This window comes from Lepisosteus platostomus, chromosome 23 (genome assembly GCF_059453375.1).
Source record: "Lepisosteus platostomus isolate fLepPlt1 chromosome 23, fLepPlt1.hap1, whole genome shotgun sequence".
Lineage (NCBI taxonomy): Eukaryota > Metazoa > Chordata > Actinopteri > Semionotiformes > Lepisosteidae > Lepisosteus > Lepisosteus platostomus.
Window position 1 is genome coordinate 15,813,246 of NC_142633.1, and position 15,950 is coordinate 15,829,195.

At 41.2% G+C, this 15,950-nt stretch overlaps 1 protein-coding gene across 4 annotated transcripts in view; it reads right to left on the minus strand.

Moving 5' to 3' along the window:
- Positions 1 to 15,950, minus strand: part of casz1 (castor zinc finger 1) — a 243,477-nt gene that overhangs the window by 161,635 nt on the left and 65,892 nt on the right. Inside the window, exons 1-2 of one of the 4 annotated variants that reach the window (XM_088617343.1) lie at positions 11,942 to 12,088; positions 10,428 to 10,551 (exon numbers count right to left, since the gene is read on the minus strand). The exons of 2 other annotated variants lie outside the window; for them this stretch is intronic. The gene's annotated coding sequence lies outside the window, so the exon portion shown is untranslated. Of the gene's footprint in view, positions 1 to 10,427; positions 10,552 to 11,941; positions 12,089 to 15,950 lie in introns of those variants that run through there. One more of the 4 variants, XM_088617340.1, reaches the window with a different exon arrangement.

Here is a 15,950-nt window from a genome sequence, read left to right on the forward strand (position 1 = left end):
CTCCTCCGGAGTGTTTTAGTTTCCCTGCCCTCCTCGCTACAGTGGGTTTTCTCAGCTTTTAGAGAGGAATAAAAAAACCTCTCTGTGAACCTTGGCATGTACCTGCTGAAACAGACACTCTGGATCTGAGCACGGACATGTTTATCAGTAAATTAAGTTTTAATCTAAAATTCGGACTAGCTATGGCTGCTATTGAGGCCAACCACACTGGGAAAAAAAAGGATTTTTTGTTTAACACATAATAATTATTAACTGACACACTGATACATTGATACAACTGATACATTCCTGATGAGGAATACGTTCGTGTGAAGCATTTGTTGATTTAAACTCCGAATATTTCAGCAGACTTGTCAAGCTAAAGGCATTAAACCTGAAAGACAAATTCAAGAGACCTGTCTCTAGCCCAAATAAATGTGCTCATCATCCACGCAAGACCTTGAAAATCAATACATTTTTTGGGGGGTTTAAGGAGAAACCTTGGACCAATTAAAATCAAAATGAACTTCAAACTTCAAGTTCCACCAAGCGAAACAATATCACAAAACAGAATCTGATTTTCTCATGTTTAAAATACAGAATCCTCAGCTAGAGAGCTGGTGTAAATTATTTAATACCATTTTTAAAAAAGTTCTTAGGGTAACAAAACAACTTAGAATGAGCTCATTTAGAGGTAGTTTTCCATCAGATTTATTAGCTTGTAACCAAGTGGTGGTTCTCATCCTCATGTTATGTTTTAGAGCTGCAGGTGGATATATTGGACCATGTGCAGGTTTTAAATAGGCTGCACATCCAGGAATAGAAAGCTTGAACACAGCGTTCATCTCCTTGTGTTCAACAGGCCAGGAGTTTCACTAACACAATGAACAAAAACAGAAAAAAAATATAACATTAAAACAGGAAAGCTCCCAAGTCCCTACGCTTGGTAAGTCATCGCGAGACAACCAAAGCAAACTGGAACAGCCATGACACAATTCCTTCTTTGTTTCCATCTCTAGAGATCTTAGGAGTTTTCATCAGAAAATCAATGACATTACCAAACAGAAATAATTAATCTCTGGAACAAGAATATTTTATGAATGGCTGCCTTTCTTAAGAAAACCAATTCTGCAGCTTTACGTTTCGATGCATGACTGTCAGGCAGCCGTGAGGAACAGTCTAAGGCTCTAGCATCCTAGGTAGAAGTTTGCGGGTTCAAATTCCTCCTTCTGAGCAGGATTGCTCCAGTAAATACCTAGTTGTATAAATAAATACAAATATAAGTCACTTTGAATAAAAACATCAAATAATAAAAAATGGCATTACCTGCCAGTTGATTTTTTAAACTTTTATATATAGTATAAATATTACAGTTTTCACAGTCCTAGTTCTGGTTGCACATCCAATAACTCATTATGGGAAAATCTGGGGTATCAATTTATGACCAATTTTCAAGCCAGTGTTATTTTACACACTGCATATAATTCACATCAGGGCATTCGGCTCTGACAAAGAACCCGGTTTGTCCACCCACAAACGCCACTGAAACACAGTCAAGTACAGCAGAAAGCAAAACCTGGAAAACAAGGCTCTCCATCACATTTAAAGCAGCATCTTTACATAAGTTTTTAAATAATTAACAAACCTGAAAAAGGTTTAAAAAAAAAACACGGCGCAAAAAATCATGTTGTCGCCACTTTATTTAAACACAAACATTTACATTTTGCAGCAACTGAACTGCTCTGCCCCGTACTGAAATGAAAGGATGACATTGGGAACACATTGTTTTTGCAATGTGCCATGTTGTAGCTGCACTGGAAATCCTGCTTTTAAAGAGCATGTTTTTGCAAAGCAGCCCCTCGGCCCTCTCCAGAGATCCACTGTTCCCACTCTCTATACATTAGCCTGTCTTTATAAATAATGTTGATCTGTTGTCTGGTGTCAGCAGGGACAACAAGGAGAGGAAAAGAGCCCTATCAGGGGAATCTCCTTCTCTCGCAAACGCAGATACACAACACACGTTTGTTTGAAAATGAACTCCTGCCGTGACCAGTCCTGATATTGGCCAAAAGGTCATGACTGAAAAGACACCAGTGGAAAAGATTCCGGGAAAAATCAGGAGAGGGGGCCATGGTGTATTATTCTTGCTCAAAAGTCACATCATTGAGGAAATTCCAAAAGTGTATATCACACAAGCACAGGATTTTGTTTGTTCTATATTCTCCATAATTGTCATTTTGAATGTATAACATATGCAGCCATGAGAAAGCCAATTAAAAGATTCTTATTAAAACTCCAGTAGGTCGGAATTTCTTTGGCCTCTGCTGGCGGTGTAGTCAAACTGCAGCTGTGTTTCTGCACATTTTTTAATCCCTTCTGGTATTACTGAAGAGGCTAAAAAGATTCAAAAATCCTGCTTACAAATTTAATTACCTTTTCAGTTAACCACAGCTTAGCAGTCAATGACCTGATATTTCGACTGCACACCAGAGAAGGAGATGAATTCGAAATGCATGGCACTGCTGACCCAGAGGGCACTGCTTACTGAGTACATGCAGGATAAAAATTGGGACTGTTGTCACTGTTGCACAGCCAGGACGCTAATGACGTGGGGACCATTAACACCACTGCACAACAGGGCTGGTACTGAAACTGGGTACCGATGCACACTCAGGCTGGTAATGACACTGGGGGTGTTATCACTGTTCACAATTGAGACTTCTACACCACCAAACTGATAATGAAATCAGGATCACCATCACCGATGCACAACCAGACTGGCACCAAACCTGGGACCCTTCTCACTGGTGCACCCCGCGCCTGCTGTTTAGAGGCCATTATCACTACTGCACACCCAGAAACTGGGACCGCTTTCACAGACGCACCCTCACACCGGTCTGCACACGGGGACCGTTCTCATGCGTGCACACTCAAGCTGTCCTTCTCGGATTTGTCGGCGCGGTCGTAGCGCCGCCCCCCCCCCAAAAAAAGAATCTCCGCAGGCCACTGAATCAATAAAATACTTCTCAAGCGAAAGGCCAAAGCGAAAGAGAAAGCTGGGGACAGCGGCCGGCCCGCCGGGCTCCGGCGCTGGGGAGGAAGGGGCTCCGGAGGGCCCCGGCGGCCCGGCCCCGCGACAGCATGCACCGCGGAGAGCCGCGCGCCTCTGCCGGAGAGCCCATGTGTGGATGTGCTCTTTGTTAACACAAAAAAAAGCGAACATGACTTCTGATATAAAAACTTCTGCCTCATTGCAATTACACAAAAGAAATTGAACACTTTCGGGTTGCCCCGGTAACCTAATTGCATCAGTACATTGCACACAGGAGCCAAAGTAACTGAATTTTGATGAAAAGGCGGCGATAATTTACGGCATTGCGAAATTAGTTGCCGTGGCGACGCGTTAATTACATCTCAAATTAACAATGCAAGTGTAGTGAAATTAAATATAAATCATATTTTCTGCATAAATTATAGGGGTTGATTAGCGCAGGGCGCCAGGAGAGAGAAAGGTTGGGACTCAGAGGGCCTGTCGTGTTTTCTTTTTCCTCGCTCTCTCTCCCCCTCATCCCAACTCTGGGAAGAGTCTCTTGGTTACACGGGAGAAATCAGGAAGCATGCCTCTCACAGAAACGGTCCCCTGTTTTGTACACGCAGCCTGCAAGAGTCTGGTGGCTGGCCGTGCGGCCCAGAAAAACAACTGGAGGTTGGATAAAGACACCAGTCTGGAGCAGGAACGCACACGCGCCTGTGTGTGCACGAGAGAGAGAGCTCTGTCTACATGCCAGCATTACCAGAGTGAGCTGGTGAGGGGGGTTAAGAGATGTTGCACAGTAAGTAGTACTAAACACTGTTGCTGTCTCAACAAATGCAATGGACAGATTCTGGGCTTCTGGATTTTGCTCCTGTTGTTCGGAAAACTCTGTGCGTAAGCAGTTAAAAAAACTCTTTACTTGTTGCCCATAACACTTGAACCGTTCAAGTCTTTCCAAAATTGAAACGTGCAGTTCAGCCATCGCTATCACTGCACCACGGAGGGGAAGTTTTTTTTCTACTGTACTTTTTCAGTTTCCAAAGGTGTTTTTGTTTTGTTTTACTTTGAAGCACAGGCTTTCAGTGATGTAAGTGGATACAGGCCCTTTCAGATCGTTATGCTTTCGAGAGAAATTCAACCCTTTCAGGCCACCAAGCTATTCCTTCTACCCATCCCTGCCATTCCCTGCTAGAAGGAGACACAAAATTCACTTTATTTGCCCAAGAGTAAAAAGGATCCTGCCTGGGCTGGAGCTCAACACGCTGACTCCAGCGTCACTGCAGTTCAGGCCTTTATACTGCACATACCATGTTCTTACTTTGTGCATAATTCAGCTCTCGCTCAGCTATGGTGCTACACAAACTCGTGTCTGCATTTGCATGACGTGGTGTGGGCTGTGCCCTGTTGGCGGCACAGTGTCAAAAGTAACTTTGTTCGGCTCATTTCCTCTTTTGAGAGCAGTGGGTTCTGAAAACCGAAGTGACCAGGACAGTCTTGCCCATCACCACCTTCAGCAGTCCACTGGAAGGTCAAGCTGGAACTCCATTGAATTTTACCATGACGTGTTTCAGCAACATGTGAGATCAAGTCAATCTTCAAGAAATACAAATTCATTTAAAAACACAATTTTTTAATGTTTTTGCATTGAAACATCACAGAGGACAAAGACACAGAGCAGCTACCCACTAGACACTGCTCCACTCAGTCCTTTACTGCTAAAACTGAAGAACAGGAACAATAGTCTTTTTAAAAAGTTGTGACTTCTACAACACAAGAGACCGTTTCATAAACAAATAAAAAGGCAGTCACACCCACAAGATTAAGGCAGTGGTGCTGCAGGGTATCTCTGACAGTAGAGCTGGAAGAACATTGTAAAGGACACAGAGGAACTCTGGGACTGATGCAGGTACTGTCTCCATCCTGCACCTCCCACTATAAACACCTGAAAGGTTTGCTTCCTGGCTCCACACTAAGGCTTTTGTTTGACTATCTCTATATCTACACAGCATATTTCTACAAACCCTGGACTCAAACCAGTATGTACACAATTTCTTTTTTTTTTCCTTTAGCTTCGATGAAAGCACTTAAAAACATGTTCCTTTAGAATACCTACAGAGTCTCTTTTACAACCAGCTTGGTTCTTTCACAGCTGGGGAATTTTGCATGTGACTGGAGACCTTGCAGTAGCAGCACTTCTTCCAGTTCAGAGGCAGTTCCAGGCCTTAACTCTGTGAACCTGATGTGGCATCTGAGGAACAAAGGGTAGATTACATGAGGTTGCACTTGGTCTTTTAATGAGCTTTTCAGACTTAGAGGGACACTGTAAGCTGCCATAGCACTAGTGAGAGGTGCCACTAGACACTCCCAGTCCTAGACCCCAGGACACTTGCTGACAACCCAGGTTTCTGCTTTTACCATGTTTTCAAAAACAATTAGTAAACAAGTTTCATTTTTGAGACAGGTAGTGCACAAGGGAATATCACCACAATCTGTTCAGGTACCAAAACATGCAAGTGTTATAAACACAATATAAAACTGACAATTTTAAAATAAATTATGCCAATGCGAGCAAGTCAGCTGCAGACAACCGTGACACTGCTGAAATGATCATTAAAACAGAATTTCCCATAACAGTCAATATAAAAGAACAGTTTTCAAATATGACCTCATGCCAACTTCATAAAAGGCAATTAATACTATTTCTGAACACGCATAATTGCTAAATAACTCCCACATCGGTTTTGATTGTTCAGCAGGAGCAACGTTCAAGTAGGCTCTCTCTCATTTTGAACACCTCTTTCCCCTGCAACTTTAGTGCAGAGAAGGCCACATGCAGGTCAGCTCTTCTCGCAATTGAGCAGTAATTATTCTATGAAAATCACTTTAGGAAAAACCTTTTTTTAAGTTCTCTTAGTCAATGTTAACAGAATACCACAAATATGTTTAACGAGGAATACCAGCTACAAACATTCCAGTACTGCACAAGAATGAGAAACCTCCACCTCTCTCTTGACACATAAATGCAATATAAAGTCTGCTCTTTAACAATCATGTCATAACCTAAAAGCAGAAAGAAAAAGCATGGTGATGAGAGCACAGCAGGTGTACAGCATTCAACGCCGTGATGTGATCTGAATGTTTAGCATTCAGAGCCACGTTTCCGTTACGGGGGAACAAGGTTCAGCCGTGCTGTAGTAAGGGTCTGCCGCTGACAGATTTGATGTTGGACTTTATATTTGTCATTAACCATCACAAGCATGCAGACCGGGCCCAGGAGAAAGGGGAGCAGTTGCTCCTGAAGTGAGAAGAGTGTGTGGTGTAACAGTTGGGGCTCATGACCCAGAGGCTTGTGGGTAGCAGAGGCTTGTGGGTAGCAGAGGCTTGTGGGTAGCAGAGGCTTGTGGGTGTAAGTTGCTGAAGCCATGGCGGTCAGGGCTCTTATAACCATCAGCAAGGTGCAGTAGTTAAAGCACCTATACGAAGAGCGATCTGCAATTCTGGGCACTTGACATGCAATGGTCTGGCTTCTAGCGTGTGTGGGGGGGGTCGTTGTATTTCTGGCTGTTAAATCGAGAAACATTGCTTGTGAAGAACTAGACAAGTAGAGTGAGAGGGAACAACCTCCACGCTTTCCCTTCTTAATTTAGTCTTCTTTTGCTGGGACACCCCAGCAGTGTAGGTCTTGTAAATCCAGTGCAGATAGTACAGTGGATTCACAAATGGGGAGCTAGCCTCGGGAAAAGCCTAGAAGCATTTCTCCGAGTGTGTCAGCCCACTTCCTTGCTCGATCATCTGCTTAGCGTGTGTCAACAGGAAACGCCTTGACTGAATCTGGTGGCCCCGCTTATTTAAAAATAAAAATAAAAAGCAATCACAACCATCAGCTTGAGCATTACAATATTACAAGTGTCTTGCTGTGTCTTTTTTTTTTCAGACTGGTGAACCCTTCTACCAGACCAGAAAAGGGCTGGAGAGCCCCTGCACTTAGATGGAAAAGATGCCTTTTGCTCTGAGCTCGTTTTATCCCTGTGTTATTCATTTTGTTTTGTTTGTTTCCTTCTGAGGCACGGAAGAGCTCTGCAAAACTCAGGACCTCACATCTGGCTCCAGATGTGCCTGAAGGGCGTTGAGGAAAGGCCTGAGGGATACAGCTTCCACTTGACCCAGATTACTTTAACTGATACGGATGAGTTTCAGCGCCCCTGCCAACAAGCACCAGGGTCCAGGAAGGTCCCAGCTCAGTCCAACATTAGCGGGATATCCAGATATTTACACTGACCCTTTATGGATCCAAAATTTACCTGGCAATTGATTTTCAATTGGTTCTGGGAGTATTTGCAAGGAATGCATTGTTCCCTAAGCCATTTCTAGTGTGCCCTTGATTCTGCCTTACACAATAGCAGAGGGATGGAAATCAATGAATCAGATTTTAATACCACAAAGGGGTTCTTCCTCCATGTTTTTCCACTGTGTAATGCTTCAAAAAAGGGCTTTTGTTGCTTTCTTTTTGGTGTGTATACGCACAAATATTTTCCTCATTGCCACAGCAGACCAAGATACCGAGCATATTTTCATACGTACAGTATATACGGAATAAAAACAAATCGCAGCGCAAACACGAGAACTCTAAAAATATGAGGATATTTTCAATGCAAATCGAACAATTTTGAAACGAGCCAAAACTGATGCCAGCAATTATTTCCTTCTGCACGAAGACAACGGGAACACCTACAGTATCTGGTTTTAGGTGGAACACGGCAGAAGGAAAATGTTTAAAAACCACACTACTATATCATACTGATTGATTTAATGAATCAAGAAAATATCTGACCACTGAACTCCGATGACATAACTATGTCACACTGCAGGACACGTTCACTATGTGCATGTCACTCACAGTGTAAAAGTGTATTACCACACACGTCAGCAAAAAGCAAATTCAACTCTTCTTTAATCTCATAAAAAAGCTCAGATAGAAACCAGTTAATGACATCAGCTTCCTGATTTAATTGCAAAGAAATATGTTTTACTAAAACAGACAACCAACACAGAACCTAACACGTTGATGTTCTATTGGGCAACTGGCAATTAATTCATTTTAAGTTTTTAGTCCACTTATTAAGAAAAAATGCTTGCAATATCATTTGTAGTAACAGCCTCAAAATCTGCTGGCAATCTGCTACTCGATTCGGTGAATAACTGGAAATGTCCTATAAGAAAGCCCTAAATGGACTTCGCCAACACCCTGAACTTACCCAGAAAGAAAGTACTGTAATGTGCATGTTTAACAACTCAGTGTTACTGACATCATGGTCATGAATATCTAGACCTGGAAAGACCTCGGAATTATAGTTTTTACACATATAAAAAATGCAGAAACACCACATTCAGCAGACGCACTGTTTTAATGATAATTTCATTTTATAAAATGAAAAACAACATAACTTTGTGGAACAGGAGTGAACTTGCTCCCATATTTTGATGATTTTATTGTAGCTGTAAAATGAGTTTAATTTTAGTTCAAACAAGCGTGAACATGTAATTAGGCTGAATGAGGTGTACCGTAAGTTTGTAAATCACAATATGTAGACACGTAAGAACAGCAGGCACTCTGGGATAAAAACACCGCATCAAATGGATTTTTTAAAACACTTACAGAGCTTGTGTTGAAGTCTGCGAAAGTATACATTTATTTTGTACATGTTCTTGTCCTTGTTTAATTCAAAATATATAACTAATGCATCATAACAACAGTAGAAAACAGAAAACATTTATCAGTAATATCTCAAGTATAAAAACTATTTACAAACTTTACCAACTGCAAACCTTGTGGTGTCTCACCAGCCCAGATATTTAAATAAAAAGAAGCAGAATATTTTCTTAGAGGAACTAGTAGTTTAATTGTTGCTTGTCCAGGGAAAGCTTTAAACCTGTTGAAGAATCTCACAGTGTTTGAAAGTGTACAAACTCAATACTGTATGCTGTTGTTCTGTATTTTTACTTAGTTATCACTGAAAAGAATATTCATATGTTTAACTTGCACAATGTTTAACTTGCAAATGATACAGTATATGCATAATTCTGTTTTTTATATAGCTGAACAAATGTCTATTTCATATGCATGAGAGAATGGACATTTCCAACACCACGCTGGAAATCTGAGTATAACTTTACAGGCGCGGATTCAAAAGATGTTATCATTCAATAAGGAAACATACTCATTTTGTTTTAAACCTAGCATGGTTTAAAACAAAATGCTATTGCCTTCCAAACCAAGGCTATAACTTGCACAGACAAGTTTACTAGGGGAGGCTGAGACCCAGAACAGTTCACAATGCAACAGTCTGCAGTGGTTTCATCGTCTTGCACACAACTGATTTTGTTTTAAGAAAATGTTGTAAAATAGCACTTAGGCCTGCTACTGGTGGTGGTGCATTCACCCTTGGGGATTAGTCTCAGGAAAACAATTAGAGAGGAGCTGCTCTCTGACTCGGCATGGAGCAGGAGCTACTACCTGTGACCAGCACAGGCCAGCAGATCAGGCCTCAGAGGCTTTCTCTGCAGAGCTCTGATATAACCTCGGTAATGCAGGCCAGTGTCTGAATCTACTGGAACAAGTCAGCTTTTCATTGTATTACCAGCTCCAGCATTATGCTCCGTCACTCTGAAGCTCTGCTACATAGGAAATTTAAAATACTGAAGGGAGAAAAACAGTATTTAACAGATTACGGAAGATGCTGTCTTAAATAATTTCACGAATCAATCCAATAAAGACAGCAGTGCAGTGGTTCCACGACCATCACCTGTTGGTTAATATTGATGTATTTTGTAAATTGAACTGTGTGTCCAACGGCTGTCTTTGGCACATGCTGACGTGCGATGAAAAAAGAAAAAGAAGCAAAAAAAAAAACCGCATCTCGTCGTGGACCCCAGCAGGGCCCGGGCACAGGCATGCAGTCGCCCAGTTGGGCAGCTCGACTGCACACTACCAGGCGCGCGCGCACCTCCCCGTGTGACAGCAGGGGCGCGCGCGCCCACGCCAGGCGCACAGCCCGCCCCCCCCCCCCCACCCTCCACCCTCCACCCACGCGCACTCGCACCCGCAACCGGAGGCGACGGGGGTCCGTTTCGTTCTCGAACCGCGATTTCAACACTTTTCGTACAACGTTAAAAAAAAAACTAGTACACATAAAGAAAAGTGCTTCTCTCTCTTTTTTTTTTTAAATGCACCCCGGTCCTAAAAACTCCCATCTCTTTGAAACAGTTAAAAAGGCCGCTGCTTAAAACCACAGCCGCAAAAGATAATAATAATAATAATAATAATAATAATAATAATAATAATAAAAAAAATAACTTGTTCGGTGTGCACACACTCCTATCCCCGACTGCCTCGGATGTATCTGGTACTACTTACCTCAGAGCGCCGAGACGCCTCGGGAGGGATGTCAGAGGGGAGAGCGGAGCGCAAACAGAACAGCAACAGGAACCGGCTCGAGCCATCTAAATTATTCATGGGCCAGATGGATTCTTTCTCCTGCCTTTTTTTAAAGAAAAGAGACCCATTTCACCTACGGTTTTCTGTACCCCCCCAGCACCACCACCCCCGTATTTTATTCTTTGTTTTTCACGTGCGTTTGGAGAAAAAAAACAACAACAACAAAACTCTGCGCTGCTATATAGGCTAGACGGAGTGTGAAATTAAAACCGATAGTTCCACAGAACAAGAGACCGAAAAATGCCCTAGCTTTGCTTCTGTACTTCTCTCCCAAGTCACTACAGTACAATGGCCCTTTCCCTCTACTCTTCTGACACACAGACACACAGGCAGAGGGGTTTTTGACCTTGTGTGAAGGATATAAAAAATCCTACTGCCCCGGGGGACTCTAACTATCTTGCATATTGCTGTTAAAATGTCTGCAAAATTTAATACACTCTGCGTGTCATCTAATCAGTCCTTGGATAACCATTTTTTTTTCCAAGACAGCAGGTTTTTTTTCCACAGCTTTTATTTTTGTCTTTGCTGTGCGTAAATAAACCCGGGATGAGAAGTGATTTCTGTTCGGGGGGGTTCAAACCTGCAAGAAATAAGATTTTTTTTTTAAAAAAGTTCTACGGCAACTGAAAAATTGAATAAATAGCTATGAGCTGCAGGTTTATGTCGGAGAGATCGCGTTGCACCCGATAGGGATGCAGGCCGCGTGCTCCGACACCGGCTGTGGTTATTGAAGACAACAGCTGCGGACAGTGTAAAAACACGTCCCAGCTTTTCTGTCGACTTTTTAAACAGCATTTGGCTTCATTTCCTCTTATCCCCGCAAATTAAAACCTCTACGCCTCCCGGAGCGAGACCTTAGAATCGAAAATCAATCACTGGTGTTAATTTTATTACTGATCTTTCAAAAAAAAAAACAACCTGTTGTTGGTTTCCCGATTCTCACCAAGCACTAATTCAGACTTAACGTTTGACAAAAATACTTAAAATTGTATTATTATTATTATTATTATTATTATTATTATTATTATTAAATTCGATGCTACGACTGACTACTACTAATAAAACAAACGATTTAGCAACGATTCCATTGGGCTACACTATTTTAGATTTGGCTTAACACCTTTCTTGTTCCGTTGAAACTCTTTTACCTTTGTTAACCAAAAACAATCCGGTACCTAGTCAACTAGTCATGAATAAGGTGTCAAAAAGTGCAATGTGAAAAGCCGAATAATAAGCGAAAACAGCAGAAACACATGAAAGCGTTAAAGAACAGGTGGACGTTTTTCACATGGATTCTAACACTATGTTTTACTTAATTTAAAGACGTGATGCAGTTAAGAACTCTTAGACAAAACAGACTGTGTTCTGGAAGGGTTATGTAATTAGAGTGGAATAAAAGCCTTTTAGAAACAATTTATAAACTGGGAACCCACCGTTATTACTGCGTCACTCTCCTCAAGTGGTTCGGTTGAATTTTACAGCTGCTTTCAAAACTACTCATTTCTTCGCGGCACTGTGTTCTCCGACGACCCCTTTGTCATTTTGGAAGTGCCGGTGAACATCATTTCTAAAATTAGACCGGCACCTTTCAAGGGTTTGACGCGCCCGGGAAAAGAGTAAATAATGTAATTTAAAAAAAAAATAGCTGGCAAATGGTTTTCTGTTCTAGCGAAATGCCGAGCACGCATAAAACCCGTTACATTTACTTAAAAGAGAAAAAGAAAATCTGTTACCTTCCGGACTTCTCCGTCCCAGCTGTCACTACAATTCCAGATACTTCTAGGCTAGTTTGCTACAATTTCCCAATCAGTGCCATACTCTTGCAATGTCTTAACACAAGTCTGAGAAACGTAAACAAGGAACTAATTTGGTTGTGAATGTGTGTGTACGGGGGCAATTGTATGGTATACAACACGATAAAATGACTTCGTTAGCTTGATGTGAATTTTAATAAAGGGATTTTTTTTAATCGACCATTAGCAACGGGGTTATTTGTCCTTTCTCGTTTCTTTGACCTGACCAAAGCAGACCTGAACACGAGTAAAATGAAGGTGGCTTTAAGTTATTCACTGTGAAGGCCACTGCTTTTATAGACACGGGTATAAAATATAAGAAGAAGGCTTTGTGCGTTATACCAGCTAGTACAACGCAAATCAAAGCGGGCAGGGGAACCTGCCAACAGATCCCGAAACCACACAACAAGTGTGTCTTTTCGGAGAAACACTGAGGAGAAACGGTTTTAACCACAGTATACCCTTACAGAACAAGAAAAAAGGGACAAAAATCACAGAGCTGCGCTCCAAGCGAGATTTTATTCCCATAACAATTACAGTATTCCTGCTTGCTAGTGTCATTTGATGAACTTGTATGACAATTACAAAAAAAATGATGTGATGTACCTTATCTCACAGCTGGTCAGCATGTACTGGACAAATCAGCTCATTCCTTCTGGAATTCAATTTTTTCCCCCCATATAATCTCAGCCTAGATGATGTCATCCAGACTCCTAAAGTCACCTAGACCCTAAACTTTAACTGGATGTCATTATGATCATGCTCTTCCTACTGTTTACAGTACAGCTTGTACAAATTGTCTTAAACTACTTTAACTCATACTGCCCATTGCTGTTTTGATGTTAAGCACTGTGGTTGAAATTAAAAGCCCATTATAAACAGAAACGTTGCACCTTGAGTACAATCAAGTGAAATCAAGTGAAAAAAACTCCTAATGAGGGGACTGTCATGTCCTTCCCATTTTATTGTCATGCCTTTATTTTCGATTGTTCAACCGTCTTGTCTCCTCTGTATATTTTTCTGTTACTTGTACAAACCAAGTATGGGATAAATTAAAATCCCTTCTGTGCAGTAACGTCAATAACTGTCATGTGGTGACATCATCAACAATAAAGAGAAGCTACTGCCTCCTGCTTTAGAAAGGTCAGAGATCCGGTTCTGGCCTCTCCTGCAACATTTCATTTTACGGTGCTTGAGACTTGATCTGAAATTGTTAGGAGACATCAGGACAAGGTTAGATTTCGTCCACCTCTGACTTCGTACCAGTAAGACATTTCTGTAAGAAATATCTGACAGGCTGTTCATGAAACAAGCCCTTCTTGGAATCCGAAAAACATTTTAAAAAAAACAGTGAGGATGCTTAATAATCTTTAGTCTAGTTATTCATTTATTCCCTTGCATTTACTTTCAGGGGTACCTTGGTGCACAGAAGGCCTAGTTTTAATGATTTTGCCAATGTAGGTATTTTAATTAGTACAGCTCATTCTCAAAGGACCCATAAGTTCTGGTACCAGGAAAAGAGGAAAAGTAAGTTTTTATTGCACAGATGCTTATAAATTTATCAGCATCTATCTGTTTTCTGCGGGGCCTAGTGGAAAAAAGTGCTCTTTCATTCTTTTTTGTTCTTTTCTGTCTCTAACTCCAGATCCTGGCAGAGTCTCAAAGCCCTGGAGCAGCAACCCCTCAGTGTTTCCTATGATCTACAGCAAAGTCTGAGACTCAGAGAAACAAAACTTAACAAACTATATAATAGGAGGCAGCCACACTGCGGCTGGGTAAATAAACACTGGCATATGATGCAAAGACAGGAAAACACACAGTAGGTTGTAAATTCACATTTCAAATTGCTTCCTCATGTTGTGCAGAATCCCCCTCTTTAGTTTTTAATTAAAAATTCCTATCTCTTTTTATGCTTCAATCTCTGTCACAAATGCGTCTCCTTTTCTCCACAAAGCTTAATTAAAGTTTTGCATTTAAAAAAAGACAGAATTCTGAAGAAATAGACATTTCACTTTAAGGGTGCATCTAACCATCAATGTCTGCAATCACTGCTTCATCTGTGCGCACCAGGCAAGATTCGGGCTTGCCAAAGTCTAATGTTTGTCCAATTTTTGTTACGCCAATTTCTTTCTGTAATTCGTTGGAGAACGTAATACTAACCACACAGGCCACATGCTAATGTTATAATATAGTGACGTGCCAGGAGGAGATTATAGTTTCATACACTCCCATGAGAAAAAGTTCACCACGAATCCTTTAAAAAAGTTTAATTTGGCACATCAATAAAATCTTAAACCAGATTCTTATCAACAACTGATTTAAAACTATTACGCTGTGCAAAGATGTGTTTCTTCCTGTATTTCTGACTTGCTGACTTTTAAGATTTTTTGGCCCAAAAAGCCACAGACTTTAAACCTGATTTATTTTGCATAACGTCTACTTATATACACCAGGAAATGTTCAACGAGAGCACATCGTAAACAAGGTGATCTTCGATACTAAGTAGGCACATAATGTACAGTGGATCCCAACCTGTTAGAAACCAAACCAGTCAATATCAACTTATATTTGATCTAATGTTCATTATCATTTCTGAAAATGTTTTTCTACTCAATGTACACGTGTACCATATTCTCACAGGCGTCTCCAGCTTGTGGCCTTAGGCATCACTTGTTGCTTTTGTTAAACAGACTTAAAGGAAACAAGCCTAACTGAAAAGCACACTTTCTAGTTCACCCATAAAGACATAGCCTCTCTAAGGTCCTCTTTGTCCTCCATTGAGCTGTCTAGGGTTCATTCTGATGAAGCATCTTTCTCCTTCACCATGAGGGATTTCTGATGAATGCAGTCTCTAGGGGGCCTTCCTTCCTCAGTAACTTCACTTATAAATGAGGATGATGACTTTTAAAAGGACGAGGAATCATTAACACAATAAGTAGCCGCTCAAACTTCCATTCTGTACTGCAGTCTGGCAGCAATTCTGATGCATCTGCACCAAGAAAAAAAACCCTTTACTCGGAGAGGCCATTTCTGTTGCAAAGGTTTAATGGTTCAGTAATATCTTGGCCACGATACAACTGTTCTTGCACTGACCTGGTGGCGAGAAAAGTACTTCCCACGAAATGATGTAAAAAGTAGTAATGGAACAGGACAAACAGTGCCCCCCTCTCAGCAAGGTCAGTTAATGTGTCGGCCCTCTTTTCTAGCTTTCATCTAAGATCACTAATTTCCCCTTTCCGAGTCGGAATCAATCAGAAAAAGACTACGGGTGAGTGAAATCATACTGATGTTACTTATCAGTCTTACATCTAAGGATGTAGAAAATACTTTGTGTAAAAACCATACTCAAAATCTTATCATAAGAGTTTCAGAAAAATAAAGGACAATCTAGTATATTTTGGAAGACTTGCGGCGCAATCTCATGGGAATGTCATTTCAGCAATTAAAACATGAAGCAAGCGGACACCTCTTCCATGTACAATTTGGGAATAACTCATTTTACCTGTCCAGCAGCAGGTGCACAGGAACACAGCACCCTGTTGATTAGATTACATTTTTTTCAGCGTGCTGTGTCAGAATGTACTGTATGTGCTCAGCACTGTAAAATTGACAATAACTGAAACTCACTTGGGGGTGATTGCAAGGGAAG